Source organism: Ranitomeya imitator, chromosome 6 (genome assembly GCF_032444005.1).
Source record: "Ranitomeya imitator isolate aRanImi1 chromosome 6, aRanImi1.pri, whole genome shotgun sequence".
NCBI classification, from domain to species: domain Eukaryota; kingdom Metazoa; phylum Chordata; class Amphibia; order Anura; family Dendrobatidae; genus Ranitomeya; species Ranitomeya imitator.
The window spans coordinates 48,368,174-48,392,545 of NC_091287.1; the positions used below are offsets into that span (position 1 = coordinate 48,368,174).

At 43.9% G+C, this 24,372-nt stretch overlaps 1 protein-coding gene across 3 annotated transcripts in view; it reads left to right on the forward strand.

Annotated features, from left to right (window-relative positions):
- Positions 1–24,372, forward strand: part of WAC (WW domain containing adaptor with coiled-coil) — a 109,253-nt gene that overhangs the window by 52,181 nt on the left and 32,700 nt on the right. The window lies entirely within an intron of this gene.

Sequence of the window (24,372 nt, forward strand, 5' to 3'; positions counted from 1 at the left end):
TTTTTTTAAATTAGCCGGATTGAGCCTGACGGCGAAAACCTGATGTGTGAAAGTGGCCTTAGCCTACAAGGAGTCTTCCCAGCAGGAGACAATGTGCTGTGTGCCCACATTTATGGTCTGGGTGAACTACATTTCTCTGCAGCTGCTGTAACCGACTACGTTTTCGGCTAACTACAGATCAGCGTTGAGTTTCGGGGACCAGTCACGCCAACAGAACGGACAGGGGCAGGAGCTGCCTACTGTTTACATGCACTACTCTTAGGTCAATCAGACCAGACTTCAGCATACTGCAATTTTTATTTTCCCCATGAGGTTGTTGTGGCAAATCGCCCATATGAACGTGCACAAAAGCGAAAGTTGTTCCTTTACGCACATGGACCGCAAAGAGACCAATAACAGGTTTGTCTGAACTTGTCCTTTTGGTGCATTCACACAGACTTTTTTCTGTATGCACAGTAGTCCACGGACAGACCCAGCTCACTTCTGCACATGGGCAATTTCCCACTTGGACATTACATCTGCCTGGACTAGTCGGATTATAGACTAAACTAGAGAATGTAAAAAGTAGGCATTTCTGGCACATGACTGCTGGATGAGGCAGGGCGTGACTAATCCGCAAAGTTCAGTGCTCGCCGGAACTTAACGTAAGAAAGAATGATCCTGACGGTACACTCCTGTTCCATACCTTCAAACAATTCTTCAATTAAAGGGGTATTCCTGACTCCAGGATCATATCCCAATGTGTAGTAGGTGTTGGCAAATACCTCCAAGTAGAAATGTAGTATAATGTTTCTGATTCACCATGTCTTTCCTCATGTGCAGGCATTGCAGGACCTTGGGTATCATGGTTACGACCACTGATCTAGTGACCGCTAATTGCTAATGGTTGTTACCATGGATCCCTAAGGTCCTGCAATGCCTGCACATAAGGAAACACAGTGAATCAGAAAAACACTACATTTCTAGTTTGTGGTATTTGCTAATATTCTTATTACATCACCTACATATTGGGATAGGAGCTTGCAGATGGGAATGCCCCTTTAAGCCTCTCAAAGACACATTAATGCTATCTTTCGTCAAAGCAAATTAAACGAGGAGAGGGAAGACTGTGAAACATAGGGAAGTTTGGTTTATGAATTTAAAACGTCAGCAGAATTTATAAAGAAACTATTAGTGATGAGTGAACTTGCTCGGATAAGGTGTAATCTGAGCATGCTCGGGTTCTACCCAAGTCTCTTTGGCGTGCTCGAAAAATATTTTAGTTCCCGCTGCTGCGTGTCTCGCAGCTTTTCAAAAGCTGCAAAACATGCGCCGACAACAACACATGCAGCGATTACCTAACAGCCATGAGACATGCAGGGGGACTTGGAACATATTTTTCAAGCACCCCGAAGACACTTGGGTAGCATCCAAGCATGCTCAGATAACACCTCATCTTAGCATGTTCTCTCATCACTACAAACTATACTTTCCTTTCTTCCTCTGCCGCTGATGCCACTGTGGTCCTCCTGATCATTTTGCCTCCATCATTCTTGCTGCTTGTAATCGGTGGCCTCTGTGTTCACAAGCCATACTATATACCTCTCATCGGGAGCCATGATGCCACTAGTGCACCTATTATCCTGGGGGCCGAGCTGAAGCTTTGTGGGTTTCTATTTGTAAATAAGTATACATGATTTTGTGGTTAAAAATCATTTTTGCTATTGGGTTTCATTAAACACTGTTCAGTTTCCCGCCTATAGCCTGTGTATTGTACTATCCATTGCCGGCTGCCCAGTTAATTCATTGTGAATCCAGCAGTGAGGCTATGTGCACACATAAGAAAAGAGGTGCAGAATTTTCTGCACAAAATCCGCATCTCCTGGAAGAATCCGCAGCCGCTGATTTTGTGCGGGTTTTTTTTATGCGGAATTGATGCGGATGGCGTATTTAAAAAAAAAAAAAAAGTTAAAAAAAATTCTTCTCCTCGGCAGCGCGTCGTCCTATGCAATCTGGACTTTGCACTGCTTAAGACTCTTGTAAGGCTGGTTTCACTTTTGCGTTTTTTTGGGTGCGTTTTTTTGCGGTAAAAAATGTGAAAAACCGCATGTAAACGCGTGCAAACGCTGCGTTTTTTGACACATGCGTTTTTGCATGTGGTGAAAAAAAGCGGCGTTTTGACGCGTTTACATGCGTTTTTTCATGCGTTTGCGTTTTTTAAACGCATGCTGAGAAATGTGTGACAGCTGCCAATCATCAAAATAAAGTAAAAAACCCACTATAAACAGAAATAGTTAGGGTTAGGGGTAGGGATCATAACCCTAACCCTAAAGGGATCCTAACCCTACCCCTAACCCTACCCCTAAAGGGATTAGGGGTAGGGTTAGGATCCCTTAGGTTTAGGGGTAGGGTTAGGGGTAGGGTTATGGTTAGGATCCCTTAGGGGTAGGGTTATGGTTAGGATCCCTTAGGGGTAGGGTTAGGGTTAGGATCCCTTAGGGGTAGGGTTAGGGTTAGGATCCCTTTATCACCTTTATGTTGGGGGGTGGCATATCAGTGTGTGTTCTGTTTTTTTAATATAAAAACGCATGCGTTTTTAACGCAAAAAAAACGCATGCACAAAAAAACGCATGCGTCCCCATTGACTCCAATGTATTTTTTGACCCCAAAAAAATGCATGAAAACGCATGCATTTTTTTTTGGTCCAAAAAACGCCTCTCAAAAATACTACAAGTTGCATTTCTGAAAATGAACGCATGCAGTAAAAAAACGCATGCGTTGCAAAAACGCGACCAAACGCGTACAAACAAAAACGCATGCGTTTTCAATGTTAAATGTAGGGAAAAAAACGCATGCGTTTTTTTGAAGAAGAAAAAACGCTGCAGACAAAAACGCAAGTGTGAAACCACCCTAAGCTATGTGCACTGAGCAATGTAGTAAGTTTACAGTTTGGCGGTGGAATTTTGCTTCCGGTTTTGTCTGTCTAAACGGATCCTTGTCTAGTTTATAATCGGAGATCACATCAAGCTTGAATCTGCTGGGAAGCGAGAAGCTGTAAAAGCAAAATGCTAAATTTTTTATGAAACCCAATTGCAAAAATGTTTTAAAGTACCAAATACAAAGTGAAAAAAAAAAAAAAAAATTGTTTCCCGAAGGTGGACAACCCCTTCATAAATATTTTGCTTAATATTTGTTTGTAGCCTGTTATTTATTAAGTGATAATAATGCCAATGACACGAGCTTTGGAATATTTTTTTCTTCTTTTTCTTTTTGTGTTTAGTACGAACGAGCCATGATTCTGAGTGTTGCTTTCATTGTTTAGCGTACACAACGTCTTAATTTTACTTGTTACTGTTCCTTACAAGGCAGCTCATCCCCATTAACTTGTAAAATAGCTGACTAGCTTTGCTGCCAGAAGTCAAGGAAAGGACATCACTTAGTGCCCTTTATTCCTTTAAGTTTTTGAAATAATATTAATCTAAATTGTGCCCATTTTATTTATCAGCCAGACAGTGCTGTAGCTGCAAGTCTGTGTTAGGCCGCATGCATCAGCCCACCTTTTGGCCTTATTCTATAGTTCCCAGCACTGTGTAGGGATGTCATCAATCACAAATATTGATCACTGTCACTAGTAGTACTCACAATCTCAGTTCCAAAATATCCTGTAAGTTGCTGGGTGGGAGTAAACCAAATAACTCGGAACACAACATGCTCATTCGGGTGTTGTTTGTTTTTTCCTAAATTGCCCCATTCACTTGAGTAATCTGCTTCGAAAGAGGAGAAAATCTCTGCAAGAAAGATCTCACAAATGGCAAAAGCATTGGGTGCTAATAATGCAAACCTCCTGACTTTTATCTCCCCTGACATAATCTGGGTGCACCCCCTGTTGGCTGATCTCGCTGACGTGTGTGCATTTCACCCACACTACTCTATTGTATATGGAGGCCATAAGGCTAGTGATGCCACCAGTGGGAGAACACTTAAGGTACCGTCACATTTAGCGACGCTGCAGCGATCTAGACAACGATGCCGATCGCTGCAGCGTCGCTGTGTGGTCGCTGGAGAGCTGTCACACAGACAGCTCTCCAGCGACCAACGATGCCGAAGTCCCCGGGTAACCAGGGTAAACATCGGGTTACTAAGCGCAGGGCCGCGCTTTGTAACCCGATGTTTACCCTGGTTACCAGTGTAAATGTAAATAAAACAAACACTACATACTTACATTCCGGTGTCTGTCGTGTCCCCTGGCGTTCTGCTTCCCTGCACTGTGTAAGTGCCGGCCATAAAGCACAGCGGTGACGTCACCGCTGTGCTTTACAGCCGGCCGGCGCTGACACAGTGCAGGGAAGCAGAACGCCAGGGGACGCGACAGACACCGCAATGTAAGTATGTAGTGTTTGTTTTATTTACATTTACACTGGTAACCAGGGTAAATATCGGGTTACTAAGCGCGGCCCTGCGCTTAGTAACCCGATGTTTACCCTGGTTACCAGTGAAGACATCGCTGAATCGGCGTCACACACGCCGATTCAGCGATGTCTGCGGGAGATCCAGCGACAAAATAAAGTTCTGGCCTTCTAGCTCCGACCAGCGATCTCACAGCAGGATCCTGATCGCTGCTGCGTGTCAAACACAACGATATCGCTATCCAGGACGCTGCGACGTCACGGATCGCTAGCGATATCGTTGTTAAGTTGTTCAGTGTGAAGGTACCTTTAGACGCCATTTATGTGTTACCCTTGTTCAGATGTGAACCACATCAAGTGGGCAAGCTTAGAATGTGGATTTGAAGAATGAAGACTTAATTCACTTCCAAGCTGCACATTCCACTCATGTTAATATGGGTCATAGTAGGTGAGAATTTAATGTTCCGCAGTAACTTGAATAAGTGACCTAGACTGGGAGGTACAGGCAGTCTGTCAGGAACTTACCATAGAACGTGTGATCTCCGCAGCATCAGCACTGATTTAGGGCAGGTTGACACTGGCTGATAATCATAAACGATCGTTCCCAGGAAGAGTTAACAGGCTGCTGATTAGCCCATGTTCAACAAGCAAAATTCTCATTCATTGTATGAAACGATAATTATTCTCGGCAGCACATCTTGCTGGGTAAACGGGACACATCTTGTCAAGAACAATGATATAGCAATTGTTTGTGCATCTGGAGTGTGGCCGGGCCGTATGAAGTCTGCTGCCGACTAACAAACGTATTGACGGTCGGTGGTTGGTGAGCGTAACATTGCTGTAAACCCGGCCTTAAACAGACACGAAGCCTGGAGTTTTGAAGGAGTCATCGCTTCGTATATCCTCCGAGCATATGCACAATTTCCAGAGATCCCTATAAAATTATTGCCAACTATCAGCTTCAGTGAAAACCACAGCACTCCAAAATTAAAGGTACATCAATAATAGATGGCTTTATTGAATTGTCAGCATTTGTTGCTCCAAACTGGCCAACATTTTGGGAAGAGGAAGCCGGGGTGTATGTGCAAGACATTCCTAATATACAGGAAAATAGCGCAGATAACAATGGTTGGTAATGGAATGCCAGTATCTGATATGCCTTAATACAACAATACAGTGGAAGTAATGTAAAGTTATGAAGTAGAAGAGAAATAAAGAGGTGAAATGTAGGAGATACTCCAGAAAGTGGGAAAGAAGGCACAAGAAAAAAGTAGGGGCATCAATTCAAATAAAAATAACTAAAGGGGATAACTGGGACTTTGCCTGTTCGTGCTTAGGTACTTTTCTTACAACAACCAATGAGTAAAAAGTCCCATACACCAGTATAAAACAACGAGTAGTAATTTTATTAAACATGTAAAATACATACAGACTAACAATACAAAGTCCAGAAAATGATGCGTGTACAGAAAACACTAACACTGTGGTAACACTAGGGGTATAACAAGCGGATAACCTAAGGCTAGGCGTAATGTGGCATATAGCAAAAAAGTGCTAAGTGCAGTATAAGGTGCCAAGGTATATGTAACTATAACCCTATCTGTATACTCATCTACATATGCTTACTATCCCATATAGGGTTAAACAGTAAACAAATAAGGAAGGTACACCGCTAGTCTTAGGCTACTTTCACACAAGCGTCGGAATCTCCCCGTCGCAATGCGTCGGGCAGAGATTCCGACGCTAGCGTTTAACGCACTGCACAACGGAGGCAGCGGATGCATTTCTCCGGCGCATCCGCTGCCCCATTGTGAGGTGCGGGGAGGTGGGGGCGGAGTTCCGGCCGCGCATGCGCAGTCGGAAAAATCGGTCCGTCAGGAGCAAAAAACGTTACATGTAGCGTTTTATGCTCCCGACGGTCCGCCAAAGCACGACGCATCCGTCGCACGATGGATGCGACGTGTGGCAATCCGTCGCAATGCGTCGTCAATACAAGTCTATGGGGGAAAAACTGCATCCTGCAAGCACTTTTGCAGGATGCGTTTTTTTCTGCAAAACGACGCATTGTGACGGATTGCAGTTAATGCTAGTGTGAAAGTAGCCTTACCCGTATTCATGTGCCAGTGTGTCGCCAGCAGCCCCGACGCGCGTTTCGCGTTGGGCTTCCTCGGGGGGCTGTGAAGATGTGTGTGCTAGAGCTGTTATTTATGTGGGGGGAACACCTGTGTGTAATAATCAGCGCCATCGTCGGCACATGCACAGTGACATGCATGCCCATGCATACCGCATCAGATCCTGCTCTTCCTGCGACGCGACAGGCGGAGGGAAATCCCTCATGACGTCACTAGCCCGTTGCGTCACATCCTGGAGGCAGGAGGAGATGCGTACCGGAGTCTGCCGCACCGCGCATGCGCGCGCGCCCCTCAGCCGCCATTTTGCAAAAAGGGCAGGGCAGCCAATAGTATGTATAATGTGTATAACTAAAATAGTGTATAAGTAAGGTGTCGGCTACATATAAGTACGCTCACTAAAGGGCGTCATGTGATGAAGTGACGCGACTAAAGTGATAATGTGCACTATAATAGAGCCCAAAAAGAGGGCGGACCTACATATCTGGCTACACAGAAATAACTATATAGCACAGACAGATTGAAGGTCAGGGAAATATAATAACCAATATAAGATTGTAGTGACGTCATGAGGGATTTCCCTCCGCCCGTCGCGTCGCAGGAAGAGCAGGATCTGATGCGGTATGCACGGGCCTGCATGTCACTGCGCATGCGCCGACGATGGCGCTGATTATTACACACAGGTGTTCCCCCCACATAAATAACCGCTCTAGCACACACATCTTCACAGCCCCCCGAGGAAGCCCAACGCGAAACGCGCGTCGGGGCTGCTGGCGACACACGCTGGCACATGAATAAGGGTAAGACTAGCGGTGTACCTTCCCTATTTGTTTACCGTTTAACCGTATATGGGATAGCAAGCATATGTAGATGAGTATACAGATAGGGTTATAGTTACATGTACCTTGGCACCTTATACTGCACTTAGCACTTTTTTGGTATATGCCACATTACGCCTAGCCTTAGGTTATCCACTTGTTATACCCCTAGTGTTACCACAGTGTTAGTGTTTTCTGTACACACATCATTTTCTGGACTTTGTATTGTTAGTCTGTATGTATTTTACATGTTTAATAAAATTACTATTCGTTGTTTTATACTTGTGTATGGGACTTTTTACTCCTTGGTTGTTGTAGGATTAGTAGTTTTGAAGTGTCCTGGTGACTATTATAGTGTCCAAATTAATATGGGATATTATCCCGGTATTTTCTTCTAGGATATGTATTAGTGGTATCTGTTCTTAGGTACTTTTCTTGTAGTTAATGGCAACTCTCCTGCCGGTTGTGCACGGCGCTGTCGCTCCTGCCGGGGATTCAGAAGTCTCTGCCAACGTCACATCTTCGGGGCGGAAGCTTCTTTTCCCCTGTGCTCTGTTACGGTTCTGTGAACAGCGTGGCACTTCTGAGGTCCATTCTGATTGATAGTTGGATACCTGCTACCTATCTAGGGAAGCCGGCTGTCAGTCAGAATGACCTTGGAAGTCGTCTTTTGTTGATGAACCTGCTTAAAAGGACAGGAAGTCTAAAGTAGTCCCAGCTGCTTGTGTGAAATTGCAAGTTTGATCATTTTTATTGTGATAAAAAACAAATTGCCAAAATTAAAAAAATTACATGTAACACAAAGCTGATTTATTCAGTACATCATTTCATTAGAACACATTTCCCTTTGCTGATCATGTCATAATACATACATGGTTAATGCCAACAGCGACAAGTGTCCGAACCATGTAAATGAACGATTTCATGATTATCAACAAGTATGTAAATAAATCGGAAACCATATGTATTTTGGAGACTAGAATAAAATGCTCTATTTAAAGCGAATCGGTCATAACTCTGCTTCCAGAATTTATTTTAAATAAAAAAACAAAAAAACACCTTATTGGTTTTAAAGGGAACCTGTCGGCAGGATTGTGCACAGTAACCTACACACAGTATCAGGTCGGCGCTGTTATACTGATTACAATGATTCCTTGGCTGATGAAAACTGTGGGTTGTTTAATCTTTATTTACAGTTACTGATATGCTCATGCCCGGCCAGTGTGGGGGACTTCATGTGGTGAACTGATTAGGTATTATTCAGTATAAGGGTACCGTCACACAGTGCCATTTTGATCGCTACGACAGTACGATTCGTGACGTTCCAGCGATATCCATACGATATCGCTGTGTCTGACACGCAGCAGCGATCAGGGATCCTGCTGAGAATCGTACGTCGTAGCAGATCGTTTGGAACATTCTTTCGTCGCTGGATCTCCCGCTGTCATCGCTGGATCGGTGTGTGTGACACCGATCCAGCGATGCGTTCGCTTGTAACCAGGGTAAACATCGGGTTACTAAGCACAGGGCCGCGCTTAGTAACCCGATGTTTACCCTGGTTACCAGCGTAAAGAAAACCAAACACTACATACTTACATTCCGTTGTCTGTCCCTTGCTGTCTGCTTCCCGCACTCACTGACTGCCGGCCGTAAAGTGAAAGCACAGCGCGCTCTCCAGCGACCACACGACTTACCAACGATCACGGCCAGGTCGTATCGCTGGTCGTGATCGTTGATAAATCGTATAGTGTAACGGTACCCTTAGTATGGCTTTTCCACAGGTCACTGATTACTCAATGACCTTCCCTCTGGTTTACATAATGAATAATAAATATATATCTATATCTATCTTGGGGGGGGAAAATCAGTCTGAGGCTATGTGCACACGTTCAGGATTTCCTGCAGAAAATTCCTGAGAATTCCGGACATTTTCTGCAAGAAATCCGCAAGAAAACCCGCATGCGTTTTTGCCGCGTTTTTTTCCGGACAATTCCCAATGCATTTTGGAGTCGGAAATCCGCAAAAAAAAAAAAAACGGAAAATTAATGAACATGCTGCGTTTTTTGCCGCGATGCTTTTTTTTCGTGGAAAAAAACGCATCATGTGCACAAAACATGCGAAATTCATTCTAAATGATGGGATGCTTATTGTATGCGTTTTTTTGCGGTTTTATAGCGTTTTTATCGGGAAAAACTGCGAAAAAACCGCAACTTGTGCACACAGCCTGAAAATGGAGCCAGTCACGCCTGCACAGCAGCAGCTATCGGGTCGCCATCTTAGTGGAGACAATTTTTTTTTTTCTCTAGCAAGATGCCTCAATGTGCGCAGCAGCTGTCGGATCGCCAGTAGCTGCTACTGCTCAGGCGCCATTTTCCAACTGTTTTTTTTTTATTTTTTTTTATCAATTTATGTATCACAACAAAGAAATGAATTACATACACGTTAGAGGTGCGATCATGGTGCAGCGCCTGCCTGCAGAAAGGGATTTTTTTTTTCAACATATATACTTAATAGTCATTACTAGGGGGCAGGTCAGTGAGGGATCAGTGACCTGTCGGAAGCAATACACATGAATACCTAATCAGAGCACCACATGAAGACCCCCACAGGCCGCCCTGGAGCACGGGCATATCATTAACTCACAACTGAAAATAAAGCTTAACCCCTTCATGACCTCCGCCGTACTAGTACTGCAGAGGTCGCATCTCTTCCTTTGATGCAGGGCTCCGGTGGTGAGCCCACATCAAAGCCAGGACATGTCAGCTGTTTTGTACAGCTGACATGTGCCCGCAATAGCGGCTGGTGGAATCGCGATCCACCCGCCGCTATTAACTTGTTAAATGCCACTGTCAAACTCAGACAGCGGCATTTAACGCGTGCTTCCGGCAGTCAAGCTGGTCTTGAGACCTCTATGGTTGTCAGTGCCGAATTGCTATGACCGCCCCACGATCTGAGCATTGTCTCGGTAGCTGAGCCGAAATCAAAACGCCAGAATTGTTTTTTTTGGTTGTCCGCGACATTGCATTAAAATGCAATAACGGGCGATCAAAAGAACGTATTTGCATCAAAATGGTATCATTAAAAACGTCAGCGCGCAAAAAATAAGCCCTCACCCGACCTGTGTTCACGAAAAGTGCAGACGCTACGGTCTCTAAGGCGCAATTTTTTAACTTTTATTTTAAACAGTTTGGAATTTTTTTTCACTACTTAGATTAAAAAACAAGCTAGACAAGTTTGGTGTCTATGAACTCGTAATGACCTGAAGAATTATAATGGCGGGTCAGTTTTAGCATTTAGTGAACCTAGCAAAAAAGCCAAACCAAAAACAAGTGAGATTGCAATTTTTTTTTTTTTTTTGCAGTCTCACCGCACTTGGAATTTTTTTTTTCCTGTTTTCGAGTACACGACATGGTAAAAGCAATGGTGTCGTTCAAAAGTACAACTCGTCCCGTAAAAAAACAAGCCCTCACACGGCCATATCGATGGGGAAAAATAAAAAAAAAGTTATGGCTCTGGGAAGAAGGGGAGCGAAAAATGAAAACGCAGAAAAGAAATAGGGCAGGGTCTCTAAGGGGTTAATCAGCCAGACAGTTTCATCAACCAAGGTGTCATTGTGATCAGTATAATGACACCGACCTGACACTGTAGGTTACTGAGCACAATCCTGCTGACAGGTTCACCTTAAGCAATTAGTCGGGTAAATCCCCGGACGTCTCTGCTAATCTCATGGTTGTGAATGTAGTGTCCCTTGCTGTATTAGTAATCCTTTTATATTTACCAGGGTAAAGCGCTTTTCTAGTGGACTTTGGATGATCGCTGTTATACAGTAGTATACCATTACAGTCAGTTGGTATTATATTTGGATCTGTGAATAGTCTGCCTACAGTGTTCTGGACTGTGATATTAAGAAAGTTCACACTCAATGTTTTCTGTGTGACAAATTATAAATTGGCACCAACACAATGGTAGAATGAGTGAGAAGTTCTCTGTGCAAAATATAGAAGATGCCATCCGTATAACGTCACCATGCTATAAAGAGTGATGTAAGCACATCATTGCCAAAAAGGAAGGGCCTAGCAGTTCTAGGCAACATGTTACTTATTGTGATGAGTGAAGATGAACCTGAAAGGCGTTCCACAGCGGATTTACATAAATCTTGTCAAATAGATGTGTACAGACCCTTAACGTCAAGAGTACGATTTTGAGTGACTTGATTGTACTAAGAAAGTCGATGGTATCCAGTACATGACTTTAAAAAGAAAAGGAGACACAACATTATTAAAAGTGCAAATATGTGACTCAAACGGAACCCCCAGGGGAAGATTCCCTGTGAACCGGCGGTGTCAATCTTTTTAGGATTGCATAAATGTGTAGTCGGCCACAGTTTTGTACACTTCTGAAAAAAAGACACCGCTGAAAATAGGCCAGGTGGAGTCCATAGTAACTCTGCTGCCTCATTATTGTGAATGGATCCTTTGGGGTTTCATCTGAATCATGTCACCCGGAGATTTAGATGGAAAGTGAGAATTAGATGCTGGTGCCCAGCGTAGAGTGCTGGATAAATGTGACCCAAAATGTGAAGTAAAATATTCCCAATGAAAGCTTCTAATCAGAAAAATATTCCATGTTACAGGTAGTACAAAGGCTCTGGAGAATCCAAAATGGCTCCTCGACATCCCCCCTCCCCCCCTACACACACACACTCACACACACCCCTAACAAATAATAAACCAAATTCTACCGGTGCATGAGCTGTGCAAAATATACGGGCACTACAACGTACTGGTCACTACAACAGCCGTTTGCAATTTTTACTCCGCAACATCCACTGCTGCCTGTTTATGGAACAACCCATGGAGTCAAAATTGTCACTACAATCACCTGTATATAAATTCCCAAAGGGGTATAATTAAAAAATGGGGTCACTTGAGGGGGGATTCTGCTCTTCTAGCACTTGGGGGCCCTGTATGTGGAGTTTGCATACTATGCTAGGAGATTCTGCACTCAGGAGGCAAAAAGCGCTCTGCCCTCCCCAAGCCTCGCTGTGTGGCCAAGCAGTACTGTACGGCCAGATATGGGGTAATTCTACATTCAGCAGAAATCGACGGACACATACTGGTGCTATTTTTATCCATTTCCCTGTGTGAAAATGTGCTAAAACCGAATTTTCTTATCAAAAATGTAATTTTTCTTCTTCACATCCCAATGATATAAAATTCTGTGTCAATATGATCACTGCACCCCTAGAAGAATTCACTGAGAGGTGGAGTTTGTAAAATGGAGTCTCAAGTGGGGGGGGGGCGGTCTGCTGCTCTGGCACCGCAGGGGCACTGCCAATTTGACATGACACGATCAAACTAGTCCAGCAAAATGTGAACTCCATTATGGCACTTCTTCCCTTCTGAGCTTTACACTGTGCCTCAAAATTAATTTTCGACCTGGGGTATCTGCGTGCTCAGGAGAAATTGGTCAACAAATTTTGGGGTCCATTTTCTCCTATCCTTGTGAAAATAAATAAATTTGGGACTAAAACAACATTTTTGTGAGAACAATAGTTTTTTTCACTTATCAAAATTGTAAAATTCTGTGAAGCACATTCAAGGAGCTCACCAGACATGACACCTGCAGATTATTCCATCAAAGTCTGTGTTCCAAAATGGCACTCCATCCTTTCTGAGCACTGCCATGCTCCCAAACTGTAGTTTTCCCCCACAATATGGAGTATCTGCATACTCAGTAGAAATGGTGTAACAAAGTGCATTGTGTCATTTCAACTGTTACCCTTGTCTTGTGAAAATGCAAAACCTGGGACCAAAAAACATTTTTTGTTCCAGCAAATTTTACATTCAAAAAGTCAAATGGCACTCCTTCCCTTCTAAGATCTGCCATGCGTCCAAACAGTGGTTTTCTACCACATATGGGGTATCGACGTGCTCAGGAAAAATTGCACATTTATCCATTTTCTCCTTTTACCTTTGTGAAGATAAATAAAATAATAAAATTAATTGGTCTAAAGTACAATTATTGTAAAAAAAAAAAAAAAGTTAATGTTCATTCCCCCCCCCCCCCTCCACTCGTTTCACAGGTATTAAACTTCATGAATGTTGTATTGAGCACTTCAAAGGGAACCTGTCACCCCCAAAATTGAGGGTGAGGTAAGCCCACCAGCATCAGGGGCTTATCTACAGCATTCTGTAATGCTGTAGATAAGCCACCTCCCCCTCCCCCCATATATCCTAAAAGATAAGAAAGAGAGGTTAGATTATACTCACCCAGGGGCGATCCCGATCTGGTCCGATGGGTGTCCGGTCCGGCGCTTCCCATCATCATCATCAGATGACGTCCTCTTCTTGTCTTCATGCTCCGGCGCAGGCGTACTTTGTCTGCCCTGTTGAGGGCAAAGTACTGCAGTGCGCAGGCGCCGGTGGGCTTAGCTCACCCTCGATTTTGGGGGTGACAGGTTCCCTTTAAAAGGTTTTAGGATGGTTTTACTTTTGGGTATTTTCTATCATATAAACCCCTGAAAGTCATGTTATATGTGAGGTGGTCCCTTAAATTACCAAACCACTTTTTTTTTGTTGTTGCTGTGAAGATGAGAAATCACTGGTAAACTTTTAACTTTTACAACTTCCTAAGGCTAGGTTCCCATTGCGTTAATGGGACCGCGCTAACGGACAGCGTTGCACGGTGAAATTAACGCCGTGCAACGCGTCCGTTAGCGCGCCCATTAACAGCAATGGGGACGCGCATCACTAGCGCGTGCCAATTTCGGCACGCGCTAGCGATGTGCCGGTGTTTTGTGGCACGCCACGGACGCTGCTTGCAGCGTCCGAGGCGCGCCCGCGGTCCGTTCCCCGCTCTCGCAGTTCGGAGATCTGCGAGAGCGGGGACGTTAACGCGACCCCTTTATATCCCCTTTATATCACATTGCGTTAGCGCAATCTGCTAGCGCTAGGCGCTAAACGGATTGCACTAACGCAATCTGAACCTAGCCTAACAAAAAAATTGTTTCTAAAGTGGTGCTGATGCAAAGTAGACGTGGGAAAAATTCAAAATTTTCACCAAATCTCGTTGTTTTTTTTTTTGTTTGTTTTCAAACTCAAGACATTTTGAACAAATTTTACCACCATCATAAAGTTCAATATGTCATGCAAAACATTCTCTGAATCAGTGGGATCTATTGACGCGTTCAAGAGTTATTACCACAAAGTGCCAGTGGTAAGAATTTTAAAATTTGGCCTGGTTATGAAGGTGAAAACTGGCTTTGGCATGAAGGGGTTAAAAATAAAAATGGTAGTCTTGCCATTTTCTCACTGGCCAATGGGGCTTTTTTATTTTATACTCCTGAGCTTCCTGTTTTTTTCAGAAAGCGTTTACAGCAGAATTTCATTCTCAGCAGAGACCAGATTACACTGGTAACCCATCTATACACTGCAGATAACAAGGCATCCAATTAAAATAATAATAATAATTACAAGAGGCGATTTCTCCGCTGCCCCTCCTTTCTCAGTGACCTTAGCACATGCTCATAAGATGTTTCATTAAAAAAAGATGGGGGTCTGAGTGTCTCTTGCTGCAGAGGAACATTTGGATTTCCAGAGACAGAAAGATGGTCTAAAATAGCCCCTTTGTCCAGTGTGAAAAATCTAATATTTCTGTTTTTATTTTTAATACGAGTTGTAATATGAAAAAGTAAATAAATAAAATATGGTGCATTTAACTCAGAACCTGTTTTTTTTTTTTTCTTTTTTTTTTTGAGTACGTAATTTTTAATAGCTTTCTGACAATATTAGTGATCAAGTATTTGATTCATAGTTTCAGAAGTGTTGACCACATTACTGCAGATAACGCACATAATAATTTATGCCTGATAAAAGGAGACCCAATGTCAAAAACATAACATATTTTATTCATCACCAATCTTGTGCCTCGCTTACCGGGTGGCTAAATCGCCAATGAATCGTCAGTCTGTAATGACGTGAAGGCCGTTGAGTCTTCCATCTTTAAAATTAAGTTGAAATAGAACTTGTGTCTGCGATTTGCCTGGACATCAGCTCGATATGTGATTGAACCCTGTTTAGCTTTAGGGGGTTAAAGGTCCGCTTGGTGCGTAGGCTGAATGATCATGAAAGGGAATGGGAAGCTCATCATCATCAGTCTGGGAGGAGGTGAACTCTGACACCGTTTGGAAAGACTCGATGCAAAGTGACAGGCGTCCCTTCACAATGTTGCATCATGGAGCACTATTCTCTTCCGAATGTTTAATTTGGCAATAAGCAATCTATAATCAGAAAATTATCTACTGTTTAAATCCGGTTTTAGGTCATAAAAGAAAACACATTTAGGCCACTCAAAATTTGTTTAAAAGTTTAATAAGTAGAGATCTTGTATTCACACAGGCCATTGGGGCTTTTTTTTTTTTTAGACTACAGCTACAGTGGAGAAAAAAAGTATTTTGGCATACCACCAACAGTGTGTGCCAACTTTGTGAAGACTTAAGGTACCTTCACACATAACGATATTGTTAACGATATCGTTGCTTTTTGTGACGTAGCAACGATATCGTTAATTAAATCGTTATGTGTGACAGCGACCAACGATCAGGCCCCTGCTGGGAGATCGTTGGTCGCTGAATAAAGTCCAGAACTTTATTTCGTCGCTGGACTCCTCCTGATCTTCACTGGTAACCAGGGTAAACATCGGGCAACTAAGCGCAGGGCCGCGCTTAGTAACCCGATGTTTACCCTGGTTACCATCCTAAAAGTAAAAAAAAAAAAAACACTACATACTTACCTACAGCCGTCTGTCCTCCAGCGCTGTGCTCTGCACTCCTCCTGTACTGGCTGTGAGCGTCGGTCAGCCGGAAAGCAGAGCGGTGACGTCACCGCTCTGCTTTCCGGCCGCTGTGCTCACACAGACAGTACAGGAGGAGTGCAGAGCACAGCGCTAGAGGACAGACAGCTATAGGTAAGTATGTAGCGTTTGTTTTTTTTTACTTTTAGGATGGTAACCAGGGTAAACATCGGGTTACTAAGCGCGGCCCTGCGCTTAGTTACCCGATGTTTACCCTGGTTACCGGCATCGTTGGTCGCTGGAGAGCGGTCTGTGTGACAGCTCTCCAGCGACCAAACAGCGACGCTGCAGCGATCCGGATCGTTGTCGGTATCGCTGCAGCGTCGCTTAATGTGAAGGGGCCTTTACAGAAAAAAGGACAGATCACAAGATATTGAGATGAACATTTGTTAATGACCAAATTCTTACCGTATTTTCCACCATAATTTGCTGACTAACTACTTTTTCCCCCCACTGTATCTATTGTTTCAGGAAACACATGTCCATAACGGAAAAACCTGGACTTCAAGTTTTGTATTGTATCTAATGAACGTGTGCTAAGGTCATTGTGAAGAGGGGGAGCGGGATCATCTGCCTATTGTGCTGGGGGGATCCTGTGTTGTTAGTGGTATATAGAGGTGTTACCTGTCATTGTAATACTGCCTCTAATAAGGATCCTGCTGAAAACTTTTCATGAAATGGCAGGAAGTGTAAAAAAGCACCAGTGACTAGAGTGAAAATTACAAAATTACCAATTTTCCCCTCACCTATGACCGACACCTGAGAGAAAGGGATCTGCCCTATGATTGAACAGGATGCCAAGAGCAAAAAATAGAAGGGCAAATTCCACTCCCACTTTCAATGTGGTTTCCTGTGGTTCAGACAAAGTAGCCTTAAGCATACAGGTGGAACAGCCGCTAACCAAGGAGCACCCTCGGGGTGCACAAATTCAGTCTATAAGAATCAGTACATTAGCCCAGTTGGGCATTCAAATTTTAGCAATAGGTTGGGTAAAATTGAGATTCCATGCCTCCAGTACCTACTGCATCATGTTTGATGTCGAGCCTACAGATGTATGGCGGATGCCAGGCCCGCGGCCTCATGGTGGACACGCCGACTCTGCTTCATGGCTTTGGCTTTGTGGCCCTTGGCTGGGTATGACTCTCGGTTACATGCATTAACTTCTGGCTATGTGGCTTTGTCTGGTTAGCCAGCTGTCTTTGTAAGGTGTTTTTTTCACTTCAACCACACATGATTTTGGTGTTTTGCATTTTACTTTTTTTTTTTTTTTTTGTTCACAGCCTGATCACACTGAGCTTGGCTGTGTGTGTTGCACTTAATCAAATGTAACTGTAATAAGCCCAGTCATTGCTTCTAAGTCTAATAATAATTTTATTTTTATATAGCGCTAACATATTCCGCAGCGCCTTACAGTTTGCACACATTATCATTGCTGTCCCGATGCGTCTCACAATCTAAATTCCTTATCAGTATGTCTTTGGAATGTGGGAGGAAACCCATGCAAACACGGGGAGAACATACAAACTCCTTGCAGATGTTCTTGGTGGGATTTGAACCCAGGACCCCCAGCGCTGCAAAGCAACAGTGCTACCCACTGAGCCACTGTGCTGCCTGGAATCATAAATTGTACTGGTCAAAATTTACGGCCAGCACCAGCTTGCAGAAGGGTTTTTTTTTCTCTTCAGTACATATAAAATTAATTCTGTAAATTAGGGGGCAGGACAGTGAGGGATCAGTGACTTGTCAGCAGTCTGCTTTATGAATACCTAATCGGAGCACCACATGAAGACCCCCACAGGACGCCCCAGAGCACGAGCATATCATTAACTCAAAACTGAAAATAAGGATTACAAAACAACCACAAGACGGATTTAATCAACCACAAGATATCATTGTAATCAGTATAACGGCGTCGACCTGACACTGTCTGTAGGATACCGTGCACAATCCTGCTGACAGGTTCCCTTTAAGTTGTTAAACATCTATGTCCCAATTTATCTAGTTGTAGGATGGGCATGGACTGGCTAAACTAACCTGCTTGGCACCAGAACTTGGCAGAGTTCTGCAGGGAGAAAATGAACTTCATTCTCTCTGGCAGCATTCGGCTTCAGTCAAGTGGCGGTGCGGGTTCATTCACCGCTGTTGTAACCTCACCCCTGGCCCTTACTGTCCGCTGGTCCCAATGCAGTGCCAGTACTATTCAGGGCCGGGGGTATGGTTCAAGCTGCCGCTCTCTAAACTCAGAGCTTTGACTGAATCGGCGCTTTCGTCGTGAGGGAAACCGAATGCTTCCGGAGTTAATAAAGTTATTTTTCTCCCTGCAGTTTTCAGCTAAGTGCAGGTGCCGGGCAGGTTAGTAATGCTATTAACTTGCACACTAACCGCAGTTCTGCAGGTTAATAGCTTTTTATTTTGGTGACCGGTTCCCTGTAAGTTGCTTAGTATCCATGCCCCAGTTTATTCTCCTAGTTTAGGTTATAAGATGGACATGGTTACTCAAACTATATAATAAATCCAGTTAATCCTCTCAGTTGGAGTCATAAAATGGACTTCTCAACATTTAGATTGATGTACATCTTCGTCCCAGCTTATCCTCCTGGTTGGAGTTGTAGGACAGACGTGGTTGCGCTAAGCCAAATAGCACCATTGTACGTCCAGTGTCTGTAATGGTAACTCCCTTCGCACCACTCCACAGGCTCCATGCTTTCTTAGGGCAACTAACCACCAAGTTACCAGCAAATCCAGAGACAAGTTGTTTGAGACACCAGAAAGAGAATTCCATTCCTTTATCTAAAAGGCATCATCAAGGCGACGTTTCAGCCAGCCGATGGCCTTTCTCACGCATAAGGAAAATGTCAGATTAAGTCCAGTTAATCCTTCTAGTGTGGAGTCATAAGACGGTCTTGTAGACATTGAATTAACTGTTCATTGTCCCAATCAATCCCCCTGCTTGGAGTGGTAAGATGGACATTATTCTGATGGAACTATTCTAAATATTAGTCTGGATTCGCATTGGGGAGGTAAACCGCTAATATCCCAGTCTGTCCTTCTACTTACGACGAACGATGTATAAAGAACGTGGTTATACTAGATCTGTCAGAAAATATTCCAAGCTCATTAAATCCTTCTAGATGGAGCTGAACGAGGGGCACATCAGGATTAAGTCGGTTAAGGACCCTTGGATTAAGAGACCTTTGGATTAAGACCACCTGAGCTTCAACCAATGCCATACGACGTCTCTATCTCTCTCCCCGAGTCGTTTCTTCACGTCAATGAATAGACTAAGGGGTTAGTTGGGACAGGTGGGTGTGGATACCCCCTTTTCTTTACCTTTGTATCCCTCCAGTCCTGTTATTTTCATAGGTATAAGAGTTATCATTTGATTTATCGGTCTCTTTCTTTGGCTGAAGTTTAGTCTGTTCTGCATTTTACCTTTTCAGCTGACCATCTTCATGGATGCTCTGTATTGTAACCGTCCATTGAGACTGGAGAATTTATGCCGTTTATAGAGGCGAGGAAAAATTCTATCTCGTCTTACTGAGTGTTTGGTTGTGGTTCTTCTGTGCAGTGAATAGCTCAGACTTTCTTCTTCTTGTAGTTGTTAGACCTTTGTGGGACTAGGGTGTGGTAACTAGGAGGGTCTCCAAGATGGATTTCTTTTACTTTTAGGATCTCTTCCTTAGAATTGAATTTAACGTAGAAAGGTCCACAATATTCGGACTAATGTTACATAGATTTTGATCAGGTGTCGTTGACGGTTGACTTGATTTTTTTTATGGTGAAGAATTCTCTTGAGTGAGTGTATAAATCATAGCCAGAATGATGATGATAAATTTAGGGGACTACTATTTGGAAACCACGTTGAAGGAGGAAGTACGAGTTGCACGTTTATTTTTTGCCTCTGGTTTCCTGTCCTCTCAAGTGAGGTCATGGATTTCGGGAAAATCAACTTACCGGTATATAATTAGCATTGTTTATTTTTTTTAATATTTTTCTAAACTCATGTAAGAACAAACTGGATTTAAACAATGGAACGTTTTTTGGTGTCTTCCCTTTTAAGGTTTGATTGTTGGAGCTGTAGCCAGGGCTTTGGAGTTGGTAAGCCAAACCTCCGACTCCTCAATTTCCTTGACCCCCGACCCCACAGCATTGGCTGTAGTGATAAGATTGAATCCCACTATGTGTGGCCATTAAGGCACATGGCTCAGGTCATGGCTGTGCAGAGAGCTTTGGGCCTGATCTGTGGATACATTATAATCCTGTTAACTCTTAGGCCATGTGCACACGTTCAGGATTTTTCACGTTTTTTTCGCTATAAAAACGCGAAAAAAAGCTTACATATGCCTCCTATTAATTACAGTGTATTCCGCATTTCTAGTGCAACTGTTGTTTTTTTTTTTCCCCGCGAAAAAATCGCATTGCGGGGGAAAAAAAGCAACATGTTCATTAAAAATGCGGAATTGCGGGGATTCCGCACACCTAGGAGTGCATTGATCTGCTTACTTTCCGCATGGGGCTGTGCACACCATGCGGGAAGTAAGCAGATTATGTGCGGTTGGTACCCAGGGTGGAGGAGAGGAGACTCTCCTCCACGGACTGGGCACCATATAATTAGTAAAAAAAAAAAAAGAATTCAAATAAAAAATAGTGATATACTCACCCTCTGATGGCCCCGGTGTCTTCCCGCCTCTCTGCGCTGCACGCTGCTGCTTCTGTTCCTATAGATGCTCTGTGTGAAGGACCTACGATGACGTCGCAGTCCTGTCATTTGTCGCGCGACCGCTCACGTGACCGCGACGTCATCGAAGGTCCTGCACACACACACCATCTATAGGAACGGACGCTGCTGAGGAGATCGGCTGTCTGCAGGGTGAGTATAACCATTTTTTTAAAATATTTTTTAAACATTCTATTTTTTACTATAGATGCGGCATAAGCAGCATCTATAGTAAAAAGTTGGTCACGCTTGTCAAACACTGTTTGACAAGTGTGACCAACCTGTCAGTCAGTTTTCCAAGCGATGCTACAGATCGCTTGGAAAACTTTAGCATTCTGCAAGCTAATTTCGCTTGCAAAATGCTAAGAAAAACGCAAAAAAAAAAATGCGGATTTCTTGCAGAAAATTTCCGGTTTTCTTCAGGAAATTTCTGCAAGAAATCCGGACGTGTGCACATACACTTACTGTCTAAGCGACAACTTAAAGGGAATGTGTCAAGTCTGAAAACTTTATTATCCTGCAGATATGGTGTAAATCTATAGATTAAAAGCGTCATGAAGGTGCCCGACTGCTCAGTGCAAGCCGTGACTGTAGCCGTGATGGTACACTCGTATGAGTGAAAACAGGCGGCTTCTGAGTCACGCACTTTCACTACAGTGACCGATTGACTGCTCCATTCCAACAAAGCATTTCAGAGCACTAGTCGCTGTCTCTATGGTGGGCCCAGCTGTTAAGGTACCATCACATTAAGCGACGCTGCAGCGATCTAGACAACGATGCCGATCGCTGTTTCGTCGTTGTGTGGTCGCTGGAGAGCTGTCACACAGACAGCTCTCCAGCGACCAACGATCCCGAAGTCCCCGGTAACCAGGGTAAACATCGGGTTACTAAGCTCAGGGCCGCGCTTAGTAACCCGATGTTTACCCTGGTTACCATTGTAAAAATAAAAAAAAAACAAACAGTACATACTCACATTCCTGTCGCGTCCCCCGGCCTCAGCTTTCCTGCTCTGTGTAAGCGCTGGCTGGAAAGCAGAGCAGTGACGTCACCGCTGTGCTTTGCTTTACGGCTGCTGCTGACACTGGGAGACGCAGGGAAGCTGACACTGAAGAACGTGACAGGAAAGTAAGTATGTAGTGTTTTTTTTTTTTTTTACTTTTACAATGATAACCAGGGTAAACATCGGGTTACTAAGCGCGGCCCTGCGCTTAGTAACCCGATGTTTACCCTGGTTACCAGTGAAGACATCGCTGGATCGGTGTCACACACGCCGATCCAGCGATGTCAGCGGGAGATCCAGCGACAAAATAAAGTTCTGGACTTTCCCCAGCGACCAACGATCTCCCAGCAGGGGCCTGATCGTTGGTCGCTGTTGTTGTAGCGGTTTTCGTTCTGACCAATGTCAGCTGAGAGATCACCAGTGAGACCAAATTGTTGAGTTACGCCCGTCATTTTACAGATAACAATTATCATCTTATAACTCTATTATTCAACTCTCATACGGACATAAACAGAAAACAAACACAAAACTCACTCAAAGAATCCACATCACCAGTGAGTTTTGTGTTTTTCTGTTTATGTCTGGTATGTCAATGGTTTTTTGTTGGTAATTATCATAAAGATTTCCAGCATGGGGGAAAAGGAAACCATTCATCCATTACATTATCGCCTCTGTCACCAATACTATTCTGCTATTACTTAAAATATAAATAACCCACCTGCTCTCCAGACATCTGTTCTAGAAAATTCTTGTATTTCACATTAAAACGGATTCTGGAGCCATTTTGTTCTTTGTACTGTGCAGTTCCTCCTTGAGTCCTTATGGAAATTCATGAATAAATTCTTGGCGTGTCCAATCCCCCCCTTGTCAACGTCTGGCCATGTCTCTACACAGTGTCACAGGGTCTGTGGATATGACACTGTAGGGATGCTGCACGCCCGTCCTCTGTTACTGGTGATCTTGGTACAGGAACCCGCAGAGATCTAGTGGGCAGAGACCTTTTGTTAGAGACGGCTAATCTCTATACGCAGCGGTGCGGGTACAACATCTATTCCAAAAGTGTTTGGCTGCCCAGTTGACGCGAGCATTCAATAAGGCTTTTTAGTTAACACCATGACTCTTATTCCTGTCCCTTCCAAGAGCCATAACCTTTTTTTTTTTATTTTTGGGGTTACATAAGAATACGATTGCTTGTCACTTTTGTCTTCTGTGTGATGCCTTAGGCCATGTTCACACAGTGCGTTTTTTACTGCGGAACCGCAGCGGTATTGCCGCTGCGGTTCCGCAGCAGTTTTCCATGCAGGGTACATAACAATGTAACCCTATGGAAAACAGTCACTGCTGTGCACATGGTCCGTAATTTCGTTTAAAAAGCCGCGCAGAATAGCTGCGGCAAAAAAGGAGCATGTCACTTTTTTCCTGAACCGCAGCGGTTCTGCACCCATAGACCTCCATTGTGAGGTCAAAATCGCAGTAAAACCCGCAGATCAAAAATATATCTGCGGGTTTTACTGCGATTTGATGTGCCGAACCGCTGCAGCAGGAAGTGCGGGGGAGCGGGCGGAAGTGCGTGGGCGGAGTGTGGCTGCCCCCCCGTGCTCCGATCCCGCCCCCCCGTGCTCCGATGCCCCCCCCCGTGCTCCGATGCCCCCCCCCCCCCCCCCCGTGCCCTAATCTCCCCCCCTTATACTTACCCGGCGTCCCGGTGTCCGTCCGGCCGTCTTCTCCCTGGGCGCCGCCATCTTGCAAAATGGCGGGCGCATGCGCAGTGCGCCCGCCGAATCTGCCGGCCGGCAGATTCGCTCCAAAGTGCATTTTGATCACTGAGATAGGTTATATCTCAGTGATCAAAATAAAAAAATAGTTAATGACACCCCCCCCACTTTGTCACCCCCATTGGTTGGGACAATAAAAAAATTAAGAATTTTTTTTTTTTTTTCACTAAGGTTAGAATAGGGGTAGGGGTAGGGTTAGGGTATTTTCAGCCATTTTAGCCCTAAAAAGCTTCCTAGGAAACACACAGTCTCTGCATAGAAAACTGCATAAAAAAAGGATAAAAAAACGCATCAAAAAAGGACAAAAAAAGGACCAAAAAAAGGACCTGCGTTTTCTGCCAAGAGCTGCAGTTTTTAAAAAAAACTGTCCTGAAAAAAAAAGGATGGAAATCCTGAACGTGTGAACATACCCTTATAGTTTGGACTTGTGCAATTTGTCTTACCATATAATGTACTAGAAACTGGGAAAATGGTGAAGAAACGTTGACATTTTGCCATTTGTTCCAGTTTTGGATTTTGTTTTTGCAATCCATCTGTGGCAGAAATTACCTGGTTTACGTGATTCTCAGGTCAGTAGGATTGCATCGATTCCATATTATAGATTGTGTGTGTGTACGGAGGGCTGAAAGTGTTTGCCCCCTTACTGATTTCCTATTCTTTTGCATGTTTGTCACACTTAAATGTTTCTGATCACC